General features: G+C 37.0%; 1 protein-coding gene across 3 annotated transcripts in view; it reads left to right on the top strand.

The window, feature by feature from the left end:
- The window catches only part of LOC137237262 (uncharacterized), a 207698-nt gene that overhangs the window by 142969 nt on the left and 47103 nt on the right, over positions 1–17626 (top strand). The window lies entirely within an intron of this gene.

Here is a 17626-nt window from a genome sequence, read left to right on the forward strand (position 1 = left end):
GAACAAATTTCAATTTCCAATTTATATTCAATTATAAAAAAAAACTCCACAAATATTTAGATATTTTTTCTGCCATGTCTTTTTCGTTGGAATGATCCTTATATACACGTATGCATTTATTTCTACGGGTAGACATGCAGTAGCGAACACGAAAATTGGAGTAGACGTTCTTATGAAATTTTTTTAGTTTAGTTTTCTGAATTTCGTACCTGAAACAATATCAGTTGTTTTCGAAATTATTTTCGAAAATTTGGAACTTTTAATTTAGTGTTTTCTGAAGATTTTGGGTCGTAAATTGCGTACAGAAAAGATTCGAATTTATTGGAAAATATTTCCCGAATTTTGAAATTTTTTTGAAAACGATTTAAGAATAGTTTGTATGGTTTTAGTTGAAAAATAAACGTAAATTCATACATACATTTTGATAACTAATCGATGATTTTATAAAAATTTCGAAAAAAATTAGATACGTTTCTGATAACATATCGAAAACTTTTTTATAAAAAATCGATAAAACTTCAATAAAACATCGATAAAAAATTGGTAGCACGCGGATAATGAAATTGGTACCTCCCTGATAACATTTCGATAACGTTTCTAAAACAAACAAGATTTTCTTTCACATTTTTAAAAAATAAATACGAACAAATTGCCAATCAGTAGGAATCTTTAATCTCACAAGCTTATGCGGGGGTTGGAGTCTATTCGCATTCCCTAGAGACTTCTGCGTCATTAAAACGTCGTACTGTGGTGTAATTCAAGAAGAATTCCTCGCGGTTTGATAGGCCTGCAAGTCACTAGATATTCGGAAAATAACTGCTAAAGTATCAACCTTTTCCGACAGTTAAGCAGCAAAAAAGCTGCCAGTTGCACCATAGAGTAGCTCTCGGGGCATGCAAGCAAAGCAGACGTACCGTTGTAGGTAGCGAAGAAGGAAATTCGGACTTTTTTCGTGAACTCATCTTGGCAAAAGTGAAAGAGCTCCATAGGCTGTACATAGCCATACTACTCGTATAATGACAGAAAGACATGAAGCCTACTGAGTATATCTGAAGCCGATACTCATAAACTTATAGCGGTCTGCACCGGTGATTGAACTTTAGGCACGCATGCTGAAAAGATGGTTGTTGCACATAAATATTACTGCGGAAGTTGTACAGACGCAAATACCAAAGAGACTGTTGAGAAGTTTCGGAGTAAATTCCCGGATCTAGCTAAAACACGCATCTGATCCTTACGAAGTCTATGTAGATTATCGGAAATATTCTTGATTTAGAAAATAACTCGGACTTGTTAAAGTACATATGCAATGTAGCACTTAGTAGGTTCAAACAAGTTTTATGGCATGAGTGACCTGAGTTACGACCATTATAATAACCTAAATACTTACCTACGAGCTCCGAGAGACCTATAAATTCTAGTTACTTTGACTGATCTACACGCATGTTCACTAACAAATTTATAAAAATTAAAAATCTCGAAATGAAAAGTTCAAAAGTCTTGTAAACTTTTCCCGAATTTTCGAAAACGTTTTTAAGATAGGTTTGCACAGTTGCAGTTACAGAATTCCTAGAAGGATTTTTTATAAAATATCGATAGTAAATAAAGTATTAAATTGAAAAAATTTAAAAAAAATTGCTTCTGCTACTTTTCTCTTCGCTGTTGTAAATTTGTTCTTATGCATGGACTTATATAGCCATAAACAGAAAATTGCATATATGTAGGTAAGCCGACATTGACATGAGCACTTCATAAATAAATTAATTATAGTCAGCACGTAGTAGTCTAGATACATATATATGTATTACATTCTTATACACATACATACACACATAAGCTAGCGCCTTTAAAAATACAAATATTTATGTTAGTTCATGGTATGTGAAATGTATTTACGTATGTCAGCAAATAAGCTTGTAGGTATTTCCTCAAATAAAAAAAAAATAAAAGTAATAAAAACATAAAAAGTTGTCAGCGACTTTATTAGCATTTCTGTTGTGTTGATGGGCATAATTCAATGCTGTCAACATCAAGTCTGTCAAATAACGGTTTATGATTATTATCAAATGGTATTTGTGCTTAAAGAATGCAATTGTCTTATCTAACATGAAAGGTTTGAATAGTTAGATGCTCTCAATTATTACCTTATGCTAATAGCAACAGCAGCAGAGGCGCTTTACATCTTCATGAGTACCTTAGATTGGATTAAATCTGTTTATAATGAACATTAACGTATGAATGCAAGTTTGCTATATCTGCGAACACACCGTTTCCGGCTCTGCTAAGATCATCAAATGGATCATGAAATGTCTACTACGGAAGCGTGTGTGAAGAATGGTTTGTATTGTTTTTGAAAAACTAAACGCAGCGTTGGAACTTGTACCATTATAGGCAACACACAGCTTTGAAATGCCGAAAGTTTTACAGAAAGGGGGGTCATTAAATTGAGGGTCTAAATTTTTCCTTCATGCAATAACCCAACAGGCAGTATTGCCAGATGTTACTGAGGTTAGCTTTTTTCTGAGACAAACATTGCAAATAGGTTGTTCTTTGGAGCAGTTCTAAGCTTGGGCGTTCATAATGCCGGTGTGATTTGTCTAACAGCCCAGATGGAACGATCTTCACTTTGTTGTTGTTGTTGCTGTTATTGTAGCGATAAAGACTCGGGGAGTGAGTCCTTTTCCAGATCCTGTACATTCCGGTAACAAGCATCATTATGGCACCAGCCCGACCATCTCGAGAACGATTATCTTCACCCAGTCGTTGAAATATATGTTAATACTACCCAGTCGCCTTTTCCTTTACACTACCTAGCCACAAAAGGATACACAAAGGAAACTTACATCGTTTTCATATGGGCATTCCAACAGAGTCTGTGCTACCATAGACCACAGGTGATAATAATACTTTCTCTGCCGGAGCATCTTCTTTCATTCGTATAACACATTTGACGTTAACCGCGTCCATGTTTCTACAACACATAGTTGAATGGGTAGGATAAATGATATATATTCTTTCCCCGATGCTCATTTTATTTATTTATTATTTGTCCTTAACTGACATCAGGTTCCCGGGTCTCTTCTTATTTCCCTTTACCCAGTATATTAAATTGATGTCCTTAATACCTCTCTTCCTTACTTTATTACCTAGTTAATTGGCGCAGAAACGTTTAAACGGACCTGACCGTCCAACAAATCGCGACAACATATTCCTCGCTGCGCTGAATGGTGCCAACCAATGCAACCAAAACTTAAATCATTTACCACATTGGCTATTCAACCTTTTACCTTCACTTGTTAAAGTAGGTACCACGAGGAGGAGGATACAATCCCGGAAATTGCCCGGTTTCTGATTAATTTAGGATAGGTCCTAGCTTCGTGGTGACTGTGGTTGAAACCCAAATTCAAAAGAGTTCCTCGACTCAAATGTGGAGTTGCATTGCAACCGGATGCCATGACGCATACAATGAAAGAGTTGTTAGATAGGCCTCCAGCCCCACCAACGTGATACTTTGTTCCCTCACATCATCAATTGATTCCAAAGTAAACGAGAATTAGACGCTGGTAATTTTTTTTCTTTTCCCCGGGTGCATTGGTTCATCGTAAAATTACACCGAAGTCTGCTGGTTCTCACGTAAAATCAATCATTTTCATTCACCATACCACAGATCCACATCTTTGTCTTAGGTTTAGCGAGGAACAGCGCTCTATCTACCATGTTAATATTTGCGTGTTTGCATTGTCTTTGCGCGGAGTCGTAATTTGATACGAATCCTTCTTCTACTTCTTGTTATTCCTCTTCTTCTTCTTCTTCTTCATCATCATCATATTTTTTTTCATCACAATTTCCTTCTTCTCCGTCGACCCCCTATGTCATCCCATCAACTACTTCTGTAAGGAGCTTGGGGTCGCCAGAGTCGCGCTTGTTAAATAACAGTATTCGCTATCAGCTATTGCTGGCAGGCACCTCTGTTCGTAGTTCAGACTTAGAGGTACCTGCCACATCGTAGGGTATGATCTTGGGTTTAATCTTGGCCTTCCTTTCCTGCCTCTTAAGTGGAATTATTGCTTTTGACCTCCTTCTATTGTGTTAAAGACACATGAATACTGCTCTTTCCGTTGGATCAATTACGGGTTAAAACGTTGGACAAATCTTCTTCTCTTTCTTACTCTTGTAGCAACAATTAGACTAACCGAAGGTTTTGCGGAGTTTCATCAAATTGTATGGTTCTTTCTTGGATATTGATCTGGTATGCTCCGATAAATAGCAGCACTAAGGCACTATCTTTACCATCATGAAAACGAATTGATATAATCACATTGAACCTGCTACGCCATCCGTCCTTTCATGAAAAATTAGTGAGCCGTCAAAGTCAAGCCTGTTGAATAAACAGGATTCACCTCGGGTAAGTGAGGATGGAATTTGAGCTGACGAAGCTTAAAATTGCGCTGGTGATCCCTTCAATTTCCTTGACAATTCTTAATTCTACTGATTAGATTCCCTTTCCAATTGACTTATCGCTCTGAACTTTGTCGTCTTCCACGATTGTAGACTATTTCATATCTACCTCCTCTGCCAAATTTTTTAATGAATTTCAGAGCAATCCATCGTTGTTGTATTATCCTCTGCCCGATAAGTCGTACTCGCACAAAAAATATGCTTAAATGTAAGGTAGCTCTCTTACCCTCTCTGCTCCGTACCCCTTTCGACTTTACAACTCCTTTTGGGTTCACCTGCCATTTTATTACGAAACTCGTTCATTTTCTACTACCTTAAGTCACCAAGTTCAAAGCATCGCTTGTACCGTCATATGATGTTGAGTTTTCACACATAGTACGACTACCTGTCAAATAGGGCGGCCCCAGTAGTTTAATATAAAATATAGAGAAGAAATTTGTTCACCAGAGTAGAGCCTTTTTTTACTAAAGTCATGTTTACTTTCAGAGGCGGACCGGTGTTGGGAACCCCCCGCTGTAATGCAGCCAAGAACCCTGAATGCAAATCATGCAATAGGCGTGCTTCGAATAATATCTTGGATTCGGTCGGGGGGATCAAATGTTGATCACCGACATCCAGCCGCCCTTATGTGAGGCAAAATAGTGTAGATGCAAGCTCCTTAACCGCTCACCCACATCGTCGTTCGTTAGTTCGGCTAAGCCCGCATACTTTCGAGAAGTTGCATACCCTAGAGAGATAAACAAATATAACAAAGTAAATAAAAAGTAAGTTTAAGTACATCTCAAAAAATGAAAAAAAAACCCAAGGAGAAGAATCGTTCACAAAGTAGTTTAAAAAGATCCATTTTACCGAAGTATGTACCTATATTGGAACGATTTTCCGCTATCCCTTATCAAATATGGCTTGGGTATAAACCGCTTTCGATGTTGTACCATCTTTAGTGTCATTTTTCAAAAACAGACAAATTTCACAAGAAATGACTGAAACTCATTTCAATATACTTACATCAATTATCCACCCTGTCCGAAAATCTGTAAAACAAAATTAACTTGTTTTCCTTATAAAAATTGAGATTCTCAAAATACCTGCGGCAGGTATGCTTGTTGTAAAGGGCGACGCAGATAATGTAAGAGGTTGTCTAGCGCAACCCTTTCATGGGGATGCCAGCCCAATTTATAGCTTCTCCTACCCAATTTTCAACCTCGCCTAAACGTAGTGAAGCCTGTTTCTTTAGCAGGTGGGACCCTGGTGACCGGGGATGGACTGGAAGATTCAATGTGATCATATTACATCGTTCCCTTTATTTATTTATTTATTTATCTCATATTAATCTAGAAACTATGAAAATTTTCATACAGATTACAAGAAAAAAAAAAAAATAGACACACAGTTATTTAATCGTAAAAACTAAAAATTAACTAAAAGTTTACGTATACAAGTCTTGAACATATGTTTTGTGGAGAAAAAGTCCAGCCCCACAGGATTTGAAAGCATACCAAACTCTTTTAAAGTTCTTGAAATTCGAGCATTTGACGTGTAAATTATTCTAACCGTGTCCAGCCAGAAAGTATCGTGATTGCGTAGACTCCTCTGTGGGATGTTGAAACAAATTCTGGCTAGCAGAAATGGGCAGTCAATCGCTCCACTTATCAAGTCGAAAACAAAGGTGAGAGACAGAATAAAACGTCTGCTGTTTAACGATTTTAGGCTTATAAGCAAAGAGCGACTACTGAAGAAGGAATCGGGTCATTGAAATGCAACGACCGTAGGACAAAGCGAACAAAAACTTTTTGCACACGTTCAAGCCTGGTAATGTGACAATTATAGAATGGCCTCCAGATAAAGACAGCATATTCTAATTTAGACCGCAGAAGAGAGGTGTATAACAATTTTAATGTGTAAGGATCGGTAAAATCAGAGCTAAGACGTTTAATGAAGGCAAGTGTTGAATATGCCTTCGCAATTATGTAATTAAAATTGGTTTGAAACAGAAATTGACAATCGAATACAACACCAAGATCAGTAATTTAACTTAAAGTGGATAATCGAAGATCATCGATTGTATACCATGTGGGTAACGGACAGCGAGACTTTGAGTAGCAAACATGTGAGCACTTTTTTATATTAAGATTCAACTTATTACTTTTACACCAGTCGGCAACATTATCTATATCAGAATGTAGCCTTACCATGTCTTCATTGCTCGTAATTGTCGAAAAACGCTTAAGATCATGAGCGTACAACAGAAAATTTGCGTATTTGAAACAGCTGGTTATATCATTGATGAAAATTACGAAGAGAAGCGTGCCCAGTATGCTACCCTGTGGAACACCAGAAGTCGCAATGATAGGATCATATGATGCCCCATCAACAGTAACCACATATTTACGAGAGGGGAGATAGGATTTAAGCTATTTTAAAAGAGTGGAATGAAATCCTATGGTCGAGTGTATACCTTAATAGTGATTTTTATCGGAATTTACCAGATCTCTCGTCCTGCAAAGGACCATCAACATCGATAAAACTCTCCAAAACTTTCGGCAAGTGTCTTTATTATGCAAAAACAACAATAACAGTATTCAAAATTGGTTGGGTTGGTTAGTATAACCTCCAAATATTAGTTGGGCGTGCTCGTCAATTAAATACGTTTACAAAATGATCGCAGTATTTGTTTTCAATTCGAAAACACTGAAACATTGGTAGATTTTGGGCTTTGGTGGTAGAAGTAGTGGGAAATGAAAACGGGTCAAAAAGTCGTTCCATCTACCAATTAAGTGATAAAGTCCGTGCACTGACTGTCGGTATACATATACCAACGTATCTACATATATATGCCTATTTTTTATGCACACGAAGAGCCTCATGCGGCAGTTACCCACGAACGTACGTAGAAAAAACGTGTCAGCTGACACGACCTATCTTATGAGTGTGCAATGTAAACGAAAACTCACCGACGTGCAACACCCGTACGTACGTAGCCCGGAACGTAGAAATCAAAACAATTTTGATTTTTTCCGTAAGAACGTGTCAGCTGATCGCTCTCTCACAAGACAGAGTTGCCTAGTAAACGTTTGTGAGCTATGTTTGGACCAATTGCAGTTATTAGACAAAAACGCCTAATGATTGTTTAAAATTTTGATGAAATATCCTAAAATTATTATATAAAATTGGAGGTTACAAGTAAATGAACTAGAAATTGTTATTCAGTATTTGTTTCTGCCATTTGCACCATGAAAAATTGCAATTCCAAAAGTTGATGTTTGCATAAGCATGCATGCAAACTGGTCAATGGCAACAGTGCTTTGCTGTAAACAATACACACACAAATATGTTATGTACATGTACACAGACGCGCACATTGACTCCTACGGGATTGAGGGTTCGGTCAAACATGTTTCGTACGACAAACGTCCGTACGTACGGCACACGTCGGTGGGTAACTGCCGCATCATAGACAAACATCTTCACTACTTTGTTCACAACTTTGTCTAAGTATTCATTTTCTCTAATAAAAATGTTATATTAATTACATATTTGTTATTACTTACTTTTCGTCTACCGTCTGACCTAATGTGTCATGAGAATATTTTTCTGCCTACCGTATTATTGTGTGAATATTCAAATTGAATGGAATAATAAATAATGCAACTTTTATTAAAGGAAGTAATTGCGCTGTCTCCTGGACACTTTGTATGAGCTTATTATATTGAATTTTAAAGAATTTGAACTGCATGTTTATTCCATAATACATAAAAAACAACTGAATAACGGTACGACAAGTTCTATTACACTTAGGAGCATGTTTAGCCTTAAGCAATTTTTTCTCACGATTTTAATTGGTTGACACATAACAAAAAAAATGTATGGTAAAGGTAATGCTGGGGACAACACAAAAAAGGCGGTTACAATGACATTTTTTGCGCTCGTGCAAAATTGGCAAATGAGGGAAAACACAAAAAAAACAAGTAAGGAAGGTTAAGTTCGGGTGTAACCGAACATTACATACTCAGTTGAGAGCTATGGTGACAACATAAGGGAAAATAACCATGTAGGAAAATGAACCGAGGGAAACCCTGGAATGTGTTTGTATGACATGTGTATCAAATGAAAGGCATTAAAGAGTATTTTATGAGGGAGTGGGCCATAGTTCTATAGGTGGACGCCATTTAGGGATATAGCCATAAAAGTGGATCAGGTTGACTCTAGAATGCGTTTGTACGATATGGGTATCAAATTAAAGGTATTAAGGAGGGTTTTAAAAGGGAGTGGTGGTAGTTGTATAGGTGGTCGCCTTTTCGAGATATCGCCATAAAGGTGGACCAGGGGTGACTCTAGAATGCGTTTGTACGATATGGGTATCAAATGAAAGGTGTTAATGAATATTTTAAAAGGGAGTAATCCTTAGTTCCACAGGTAGACGCCGTTTCGAGATATCGCCACAAAGGTGGACCAGGTGTGACCCTAGAATTTGTTTGTACAATATGGGTATCAAAAGAAAGGTGTTAACGAGTATTTTAAAAGGGAGTAATCCTTAGTTCCATAGGTGGACGCCGTTTCGAGATATCGGCATAAAGGTGGACCAGGGGTGACCCTAGAATTTGTTTGTACGATATGGGTATCAAATGAAAGGTGTTAATGAATATTTTAAAAGGGAGTAATCCTTAGTTCCACAGGTAGACGCCGTTTCGAGATATCGCCACAAAGGTGGACCAGGTGTGACCCTAGAATTTGTTTGTACAATATGGGTATCAAAAGAAAGGTGTTAACGAGTATTTTAAAAGGGAGTAATCCTTAGTTCCATAGGTGGACGCCGTTTCGAGATATCGGCATAAAGGTGGACCAGGGGTGACCCTAGAATTTGTTTGTACGATATGGGTATCAAATTAAAGGTATTAAGGAGGGTTTTAAAAGGGAGTGGTGGTAGTTGTATAGGTGGTCGCCTTTTCGAGATATCGCCATAAAGGTGGACCAGGGGTGACTCTAGAATGCGTTTGTACGATATGGGTATCAAATGAAAGGTGTTAATGAATATTTAAAAAGGGAGTAATCCTTAGTTCCACAGGTAGACGCCGTTTCGAGATATCGCCACAAAGGTGGACCAGGTGTGACCCTAGAATTTGTTTGTACAATATTGGTATCAAAAGAAAGGTGTTAATGAGTATTTTAAAAGGGAGTGATGCTTAGTTCCACAGGTTGACGCTGTTTCGAGATATCGCCATAAAGGTGGACCAGGTGTGACCCTAGAATGCGTTTGTAAAATATGGGTATCAAACGAAAGATGTTAATGAGTATTTTAAAAGGGAGTAATCCTTAGTTCCATAGGTGTACGCCGTTTCGAGATATCGCCATAAAGGTGGACCAGGGGTGACCCTAGAATTTGTTTGTACAATATGGGTATCAAAAGAAAGGTGTTAATGAGTATTTGAAAAGGGAGTGATGCTTAGTTCCAGAGGTGGACACCGTTTCGAGATATCGCCATAAAGGTGGACCAGGTGTGACCCTAGAATTTGTTTGTACGATATGGGTATCAAATTAAAGGTATTAATGAGGGTTTTAAAAGGGAGTGGTGGTAGTTGTATAGGTGGTCGCCTTTTCGAGATATCGCCATAAAGGTGGACCAGGGGTGACCCTAGAATTTGTTTGTACAATATGGGTATCAAAAGAAAGGTGTTAATGAGTATTTGAAAAGGGAGTGATGCTTAGTTCCAGAGGTGGACACCGTTTCGAGATATCGCCATAAAGGTGGACCAGGTGTGACCCTAGAATTTGTTTGTACGATATGGGTATCAAATTAAATGTGTTAACGAGTATTTTAAAAGGGAGTAATCCTTAGTTCCATAGGTGGACGCCGTTTCGAGATATCGGCATAAAGGTGGACCAGGGGTGACCCTAGAATTTGTTTGTACGATATGGGTATCAAATTAAAGGTATTAAGGAGGGTTTTAAAAGGGAGTGGTGGTAGTTGTATAGGTGGTCGCCTTTTCGAGATATCGCCATAAAGGTGGACCAGGGGTGACTCTAGAATGCGTTTGTACGATATGGGTATCAAATGAAAGGTGTTAATGAATATTTAAAAAGGGAGTAATCCTTAGTTCCACAGGTAGACGCCGTTTCGAGATATCGCCACAAAGGTGGACCAGGTGTGACCCTAGAATTTGTTTGTACAATATTGGTATCAAAAGAAAGGTGTTAATGAGTATTTTAAAAGGGAGTGATGCTTAGTTCCACAGGTTGACGCTGTTTCGAGATATCGCCATAAAGGTGGACCAGGTGTGACCCTAGAATGCGTTTGTAAAATATGGGTATCAAACGAAAGATGTTAATGAGTATTTTAAAAGGGAGTAATCCTTAGTTCCATAGGTGGTCGCCTTTTCGAGATATCGCCATAAAGGTGGACCAGGGGTGACTCTAGAATGCGTTTGTACGATATGGGTATCAAATGAAAGATGTTAATGAGGATTTTAAAAGGGAGTTATCCTTAGTTCCATAGGTGGACGCAGTTTCGAGATATCGCCATAAAGGTGGACCAGGGGTGACCCTAGAATTTGTTTGTACAATATGGGTATCAAAAGAAAGGTGTTAATGAGTATTTTAAAAGGGAGTAATCCTTAGTTCCATAGGTGGACGCCGTTTCGAGATATCGCCACAAAGGTGGACCAGGGGTGACCCTAGAATTTGTTTGTACAATATGGGCATCAAACGAATGGTGTTAATGAGTATTTTAAAAGGGAGTGGGCCTTAGTTCTATAGGTGGACGCCGTTTCGAAATATCGCCATAAAGGTGGACCATGGGTGACTCTAGAATGTGTTTGTACGATATGGGTATCAAATTAAAGGTATTAATGAGGGTTTTAAAAGGGAGTGGTGGTTGTTGTATAGGTGGTCGCCTTTTCGAGATATCGCCATAAAGGTGGACCAGGGTGACTCTAGAATGCGTTTGTACGATATGGGTATCAAATGAAAGGTGTTAAAGAGTATTTTATGAGGGAGTGGGCCATAGTTCTATAGGTGGACGCCATTTAGGGATATAGCCATAAAGGTGGATCAGGGTTGACTCTAGAATGCGTTTGTACGATATGGGTATCAAATGAAAGGTGTTAATGAATATTTTAAAAGGGAGTAATCCTTAGTTCCATAGGTGGACGCCGTTTCGAGATACCGCCATAAAGGTGGACCAGGGGTGACCCTAGAATTTGTTTGTACAATATGGGTATCAAAAGAAAGGCGTTAATGAGTATTTTAAAAGGGAGTAATCCTTAGTTCCATAGGTGGACGCCGTTTCGAGATATCGCCATAAAGGTGGACCAGGGGTGACCCTAGAATTTGTTTGTACAATATGGGTATCAAAAGAAAGGTGTTAATGAGTATTTTAAAAGGGAGTGGGCCTTAGTTCTATAGGTGGACGCTGTTTCGAAATATCGCCATAAAGGTGGACCAGGGGTGACCCTAGAATTTGTTTGTACAATATGGGTATCAAATTAAAGGTATTAATGAGAGTTTTAAAAGGGAGTGGTGGTAGTTGTATATGTGAAGGCGTTTTCCAGATCGCGACCAAAATGTGGACCAGGGTGACACAGAACATCGTCTGTTGGATACCGCTAATTTATTTATATATGTAATACCTGCCAAGATTTTAAGGGTTTTTTATTTCGCCCTGCGGAACTTTTTCATTTTCTTCTACTTAATATGGTAGGTGTCACAACCATTTTATAAAGTTTTTTCTAAAGTTTATTTCGTGTCAATAAACCAATCCAATTTTTTTTTTTTAATTATCTTCTTTTAAAAGTGGGCGGTGCCACGCCCATTGTCCAAAATTTTACTAATTTTCTATTCTGCGTCATAAATTCAACTCATCTACCAAGTTTCGTCGCTTTATCTGTCTTTGGTAATGAATTATCGCACTTTTTCGGTTTTACGAAATTTTCGATATCGAAAAAGTGGGCGTGGTTATAGTCCGATATTGTTCATTTTTAATAGTGATCTGAGATGAGTGCTCAGGAACCTACATACCAAATTTCATTAAGTTACATCAAAATTTACTCAAGTTATCGTGTTAACGGCCATGCGGAAGGACAGACGGACGACTGTGTATAAAAACTGGGCGTGGCATTAACCGATTTCACCCGTTTTCACAGAAAACAGTTAACATCATAAAATCTATGCCCCTACCAAATTTCAAAAGTATTGGTTAATTTTTGTTCGACTTATGGCGTTAAAAGTATCTTAGACAAATTAAATGAAAAAGGCCGGAGCCACGCCCATTTTGAAATTTTCTTTTATTTTTGTATTTTGTTGCACCATGTCATTACTGGAGTTGAATGTTGACATAATTTACTTATATACTGTAAAGATATTAAATTTTTTGTTAAAATTTTACTTTAAAAAAATTTTTTTTTAAAAGTGGGCGTGGTCCTTCTCCGATTTTGCTAATTTTTATTAGGCGTACATATAGTAATAGGAGTAACGTCCCTGCCAAATTTCATCATGATATCTTCAACGACTGACAAATTACAGCTTGCAAAAATTATAAATTACCTTCTTTTAAAAGTGGGCGGTGCCACGCCCATTGTCCAAAATTTTACTAATTTTCTATTCTGCGTCATAAATTCAACTCATCTACCAAGTTTCGTCGCTTTATCTGTCTTTGGTAATGAATTATCGCACTTTTTCGGTTTTACGAAATTTTCGATATCGAAAAAGTGGGCGTGGTTATAGTCCGATATCGTTCATTTTAAATAGCGATCTGAGATGAGTGCTCAGGAACCTACGTACCAAATTTCATCAAGTTACCTCAAAATTTACTCAAGTTATCGTGTTAACGGACGGACGGACATGGCTCAATCAAATTTTTTTTCGATCCTGATTATTTTGATATATGGAAGTCTATATCTATCTCGATTGCTTTATATATGTACAACCAACCGTTATCCAATCAAACTTAATATACTCTGTGAGCTCTGCTCAACTGAGTATAAAAAAAAAAAAGGACAAACAAATAATATCTGTGTATAAAAGGTCTGTCTAATGCGGCAGTTACCCACCGACGTGTGCCGTACGTAAGGACGTTTGTCGTACGAAGCACGTTTGACCGAACTCTCAAGCCCGTAGGAATCAATGTGTGCGTCTGTGTACATGTACATAACATATTTGTGTGTGTATTGTTTACAGATAAGCACTGTTGCCATTAACCATTTTGCATGTATGCTTATGGAAACATAAACTTTTTCAATTTAATTTTTGATATTGTAAAAGGCCGGAATATATATTAAATAAGTATAAATAGATTAAATATTTATAATCAGCACTTTTACATAATTATTTCGAATTATTTCCACAATTTTTCAAACTTTAATTAGGCTTTTTTGCATAAAATTGCAAACGGTCAAAAATTAGCGCACAAATGTTTACTAGGCAACTCTGTCTAGTGAGAGAGCGATCAGCTGACACGCTCTTACGGAAAAAATCAAAATTGTTTTGATTTCTACGTTCCGGGCTACGTACGTACGGGCGTTGCACGTCGGTGAGTTTTCGTTTACATTGCACACTCATAAGATAGGTCGTGTCAGCTGACACGTTTTTTCTACGTACGTTCGTGGGTAACTGCCGCATAACTGTACATAATATATTGAGAGGCAGGCCAGTGATTGTTTGGGTTGAAAGAAGATGAATTATGCGGCAGTTACTCACGAACGTACGTACCAAAAACGTGTCAGCTGACACGACCTATCTTATGAGTGTGCAATGTAAACGAAAACTCACCGACGTGCAACGCCCTCACGTACGTAGCCCGGAACGTAGAAATCAAAACAATTTTGATTTTTTCCGTAAGAACGTGTCAGCTGATCGCTCTCTCACTAGACAGAGTTGCCTAGTAAACTTTTGTGCGCTAATTTTTGACAGTTTGCAATTTTATGCAAAAGCACCTAATTAAAGTTTGAAAAATTGTGAAAATAATTCGAAATAATTATGTAAAAGTGATGATTATAAATATGTAATCTATTTATACTTATTTAATATGTATTCCGGCCTTTTACAATATCAAAAATTAAATTGGAAAAAGTTGATGTTTCCATAAGCATACATGCAAAATGGTCAATGGCAACAGTGCTTATCTGTAAACAATATACACACAAATATGTTATGTACATGTACACAGACGCACACATTGATTCCTACGGGCTTGATAGTTCGGTCAAACGTGCTTCGTACGACAAACGTCCTTACGTAAGGCACACGTCGGTGGGTAACTGCCGCATTAGGCTGACATTTACACGGATATACATTAATGTCTGCCAGTTTTTATTTGGTGTTTTTCCCCACATAGTAATATAATCTTCAGTTGTTCACAATCTCCGCATTGTCCATTTAGGACTCTGTTGGTGTGCAATTTAATTAGACGAGGCGGCTTGTACACATTTGTGCCACTTATGGTTTCTTAGTGGTCAATAAGCAGTCGTAGCAAATATAAATACATTTAACGAGCTTTCGCACAGTGTTGCGCCATAAAAAAGAAACACGAGGTGTAGACGTGTGTTTTTTATTTGCTCCTTTAGTATACGGTTATAAATTTGAGTCTTTGCTGGGTTTGGCAAATAGACAGGAAATAAGACTTTATGAAAAGATTTCTGCTCCAATATCGGTGCCATCTGTGTATAGTGATTTAACGCTGTTAGCTCTCTTATCCATATTCGAGAAAAACCGCACCTTAAAGTCAGTCAATGTGGATAAAAGGTAGTCTGTTGCTGCGTCCACCCCAGGAAGCCTGTGAATTATACAACTGTGTTTGCTTTACTACTTCTCGTTCAGCATTTAGACCATGGTAGTTTATTGGCGGAGCCTAAATAAATTAGCTTTTGCAGCATTCAACAAAAGAAATGATGCCACAAAGGTTCGCCTTGTTATTAAACATCCTGTGGTTACGAACTGTTCCTAAACCTCATTTGTCTTAGCCGTATAAAAGCATATAACTAGCTTCAATTCGCGTTGTTAACAAACGATTGGATTTCGATAATAGTTTGATGTATCTTCTCCAAGATTAAGTGTATTAATTTTTATTCCTTTTTTTAGAGAAGAAAATATCGAAAGCCTCAAAGTCAGTGTGGAACTTAAGTCAACTTTAAAGCTCTTACCGTTTAGGTACCATTTCCCTCCGGTACTACCGTAAAGTATTCCGACTGGAGATAGGTCGAGCATTAGGTTCTACGTTCGTTCGGGCCACGTTGCAGTATTTTACCATTCGTACGGCGTTGAATTAGCTGGAACTGAAACCCCTATTAACTTGTTTGACTTTGAAGGTTTTTCTTTTTACTTTTTTTTTGGTTATTTTTTTTTTTTTTTTTGTTAATTCCATTTTTTTGGTTTGACTACAAAATTTGTTTTTGTATATTTATGAACATTTTTTTTTATTTCCCTCAATAATTTGCGAGGATGTTACCCTGAGATGGCTTTAGTTGCCCCGGTTGAAGAGACAGTGTCTCCAATCCGTAACTCCGCCTCTACTACTTGATTTCTTCTTTGCGAATTCTGCGGTTGGAATGGTGCTGATTCCAAAGCGTGTCTTGTATTTCTTTATGTTGCCTAGTTACGTGGAATAAGTGTATGGAGAAATGTTTACCTAAAAGTTAACGCAAGCGGTTTCTTTCTACTGTAAACAAATCGATATTGCTTAGAAGAGATAATTGCACTTTTTCATAGGTAAAGGGTGAAGCCACCTATTTAATCGGTAGTATATCATCTCATGATATTTTTAACCTAGAGAAGTATATTCATGCATTGAAGTCTGCGGCCATCCATTGACTATTCTACATACGTGCATTTGAAGCTCTTCGAACTCATTTCAAGGATCTCTGCCTCACTATATTTTTTTATATCTTGTGTGAAGGTATATGTATCGAGGTCTTCAATCTAAGGCAGGTTAATGGTTTTTTTTTTTTTAATTATACCATAAACGCTGGATTAATTTCGATAATTAACCGATAAAATGTCAATAAGTCACCAATAATATAACAAAGCGATAATTTGTCGATAAAAACAGACAATACACCGACAACAGTCCGATAATGATAATAGTCCGATAATAAAGTATTCCGATAATTTTTGGTATTCATAAAAGAACTTTTTCGATCCCTGCTAAATGATTTCTAAATAGTTCCAAAATGATTCATGATTTAAACATAATTGAAAATGAGCTCGAAATGATCTCAAGATAATTTCATAACTATCCCAAAATAGATCTAAAATAATCGTGTAAATACCCGAAATTTGAAAAAAATTTTAATTTTTTTATTTATTTAATAATTTGGGAAAACTTTATACAACGTGATATCGGAATGAGCAAGGTGACAGCTGTTTCGATTATACCTTGTAAATCTCCTAAAAGCCTTTTCTTCCGGGAGTGGGATTCGCATCTTTCCCAAAACAGTACCAAATTTATCTCTAAATAATACCTAAATTCTTGCAGAAGTGCCTCGAAATGGCTTCGGAATTATACAAAAATTGCTAAAAAAAAAGTATTTCGAAATGATCCCTGTGGTGTACTTATTAGTATTTTTTAGATTTTATGAAATATTGAATCCATTTATTTCAATACAAAAAATATTAATATTAATAATCAAAAATTTTCTTTGTTTGATGCAACAATTCAAAAACAACTTAAATATATTTTTTTTAAATTTTAACACACTTTAAAAAAATACAGTAAAATTATAAACCCTACAATCCCTAAATTATCCCCGAATACTCCAGAAATTACCTGAAATTGATATAGAAAATAGTCCCTGTATTACCCCAAAAATTTGCGTTGGGGACGTAGTATGGTTTTTATTTATTCGTGGACCCTTATGTTAACCAAATGTTAATTTTACATTTTCATGAAAAAGAAAAATTAAAAAAAAAAATTAAAAGACAATAAAAATGTACTTGTTCTGAATGCCGATAAAGGCAATGTTACGGTTTTAATGTATAAGGATGAGTATGAAAAGAAGTTACAACAGATGGTTAACGACATTTCCACTTACAGAGTACTAAAACGAGACCCCACTAATAAGCTTCAAGAAAAAAATAATGAAATTGTAGAGAAACTATTTAAACATAAAATGATCGATACGAAAGGGAAATACCAATTAATAACCAAAACGGCCATCGCGCCAAGACTGTATGGCTTACCTAA

The sequence above is a fragment of the Eurosta solidaginis genome, chromosome 1 (assembly GCF_040869045.1).
Source record: "Eurosta solidaginis isolate ZX-2024a chromosome 1, ASM4086904v1, whole genome shotgun sequence".
Classification (NCBI taxonomy): Eukaryota; Metazoa; Arthropoda; class Insecta; order Diptera; family Tephritidae; genus Eurosta; species Eurosta solidaginis.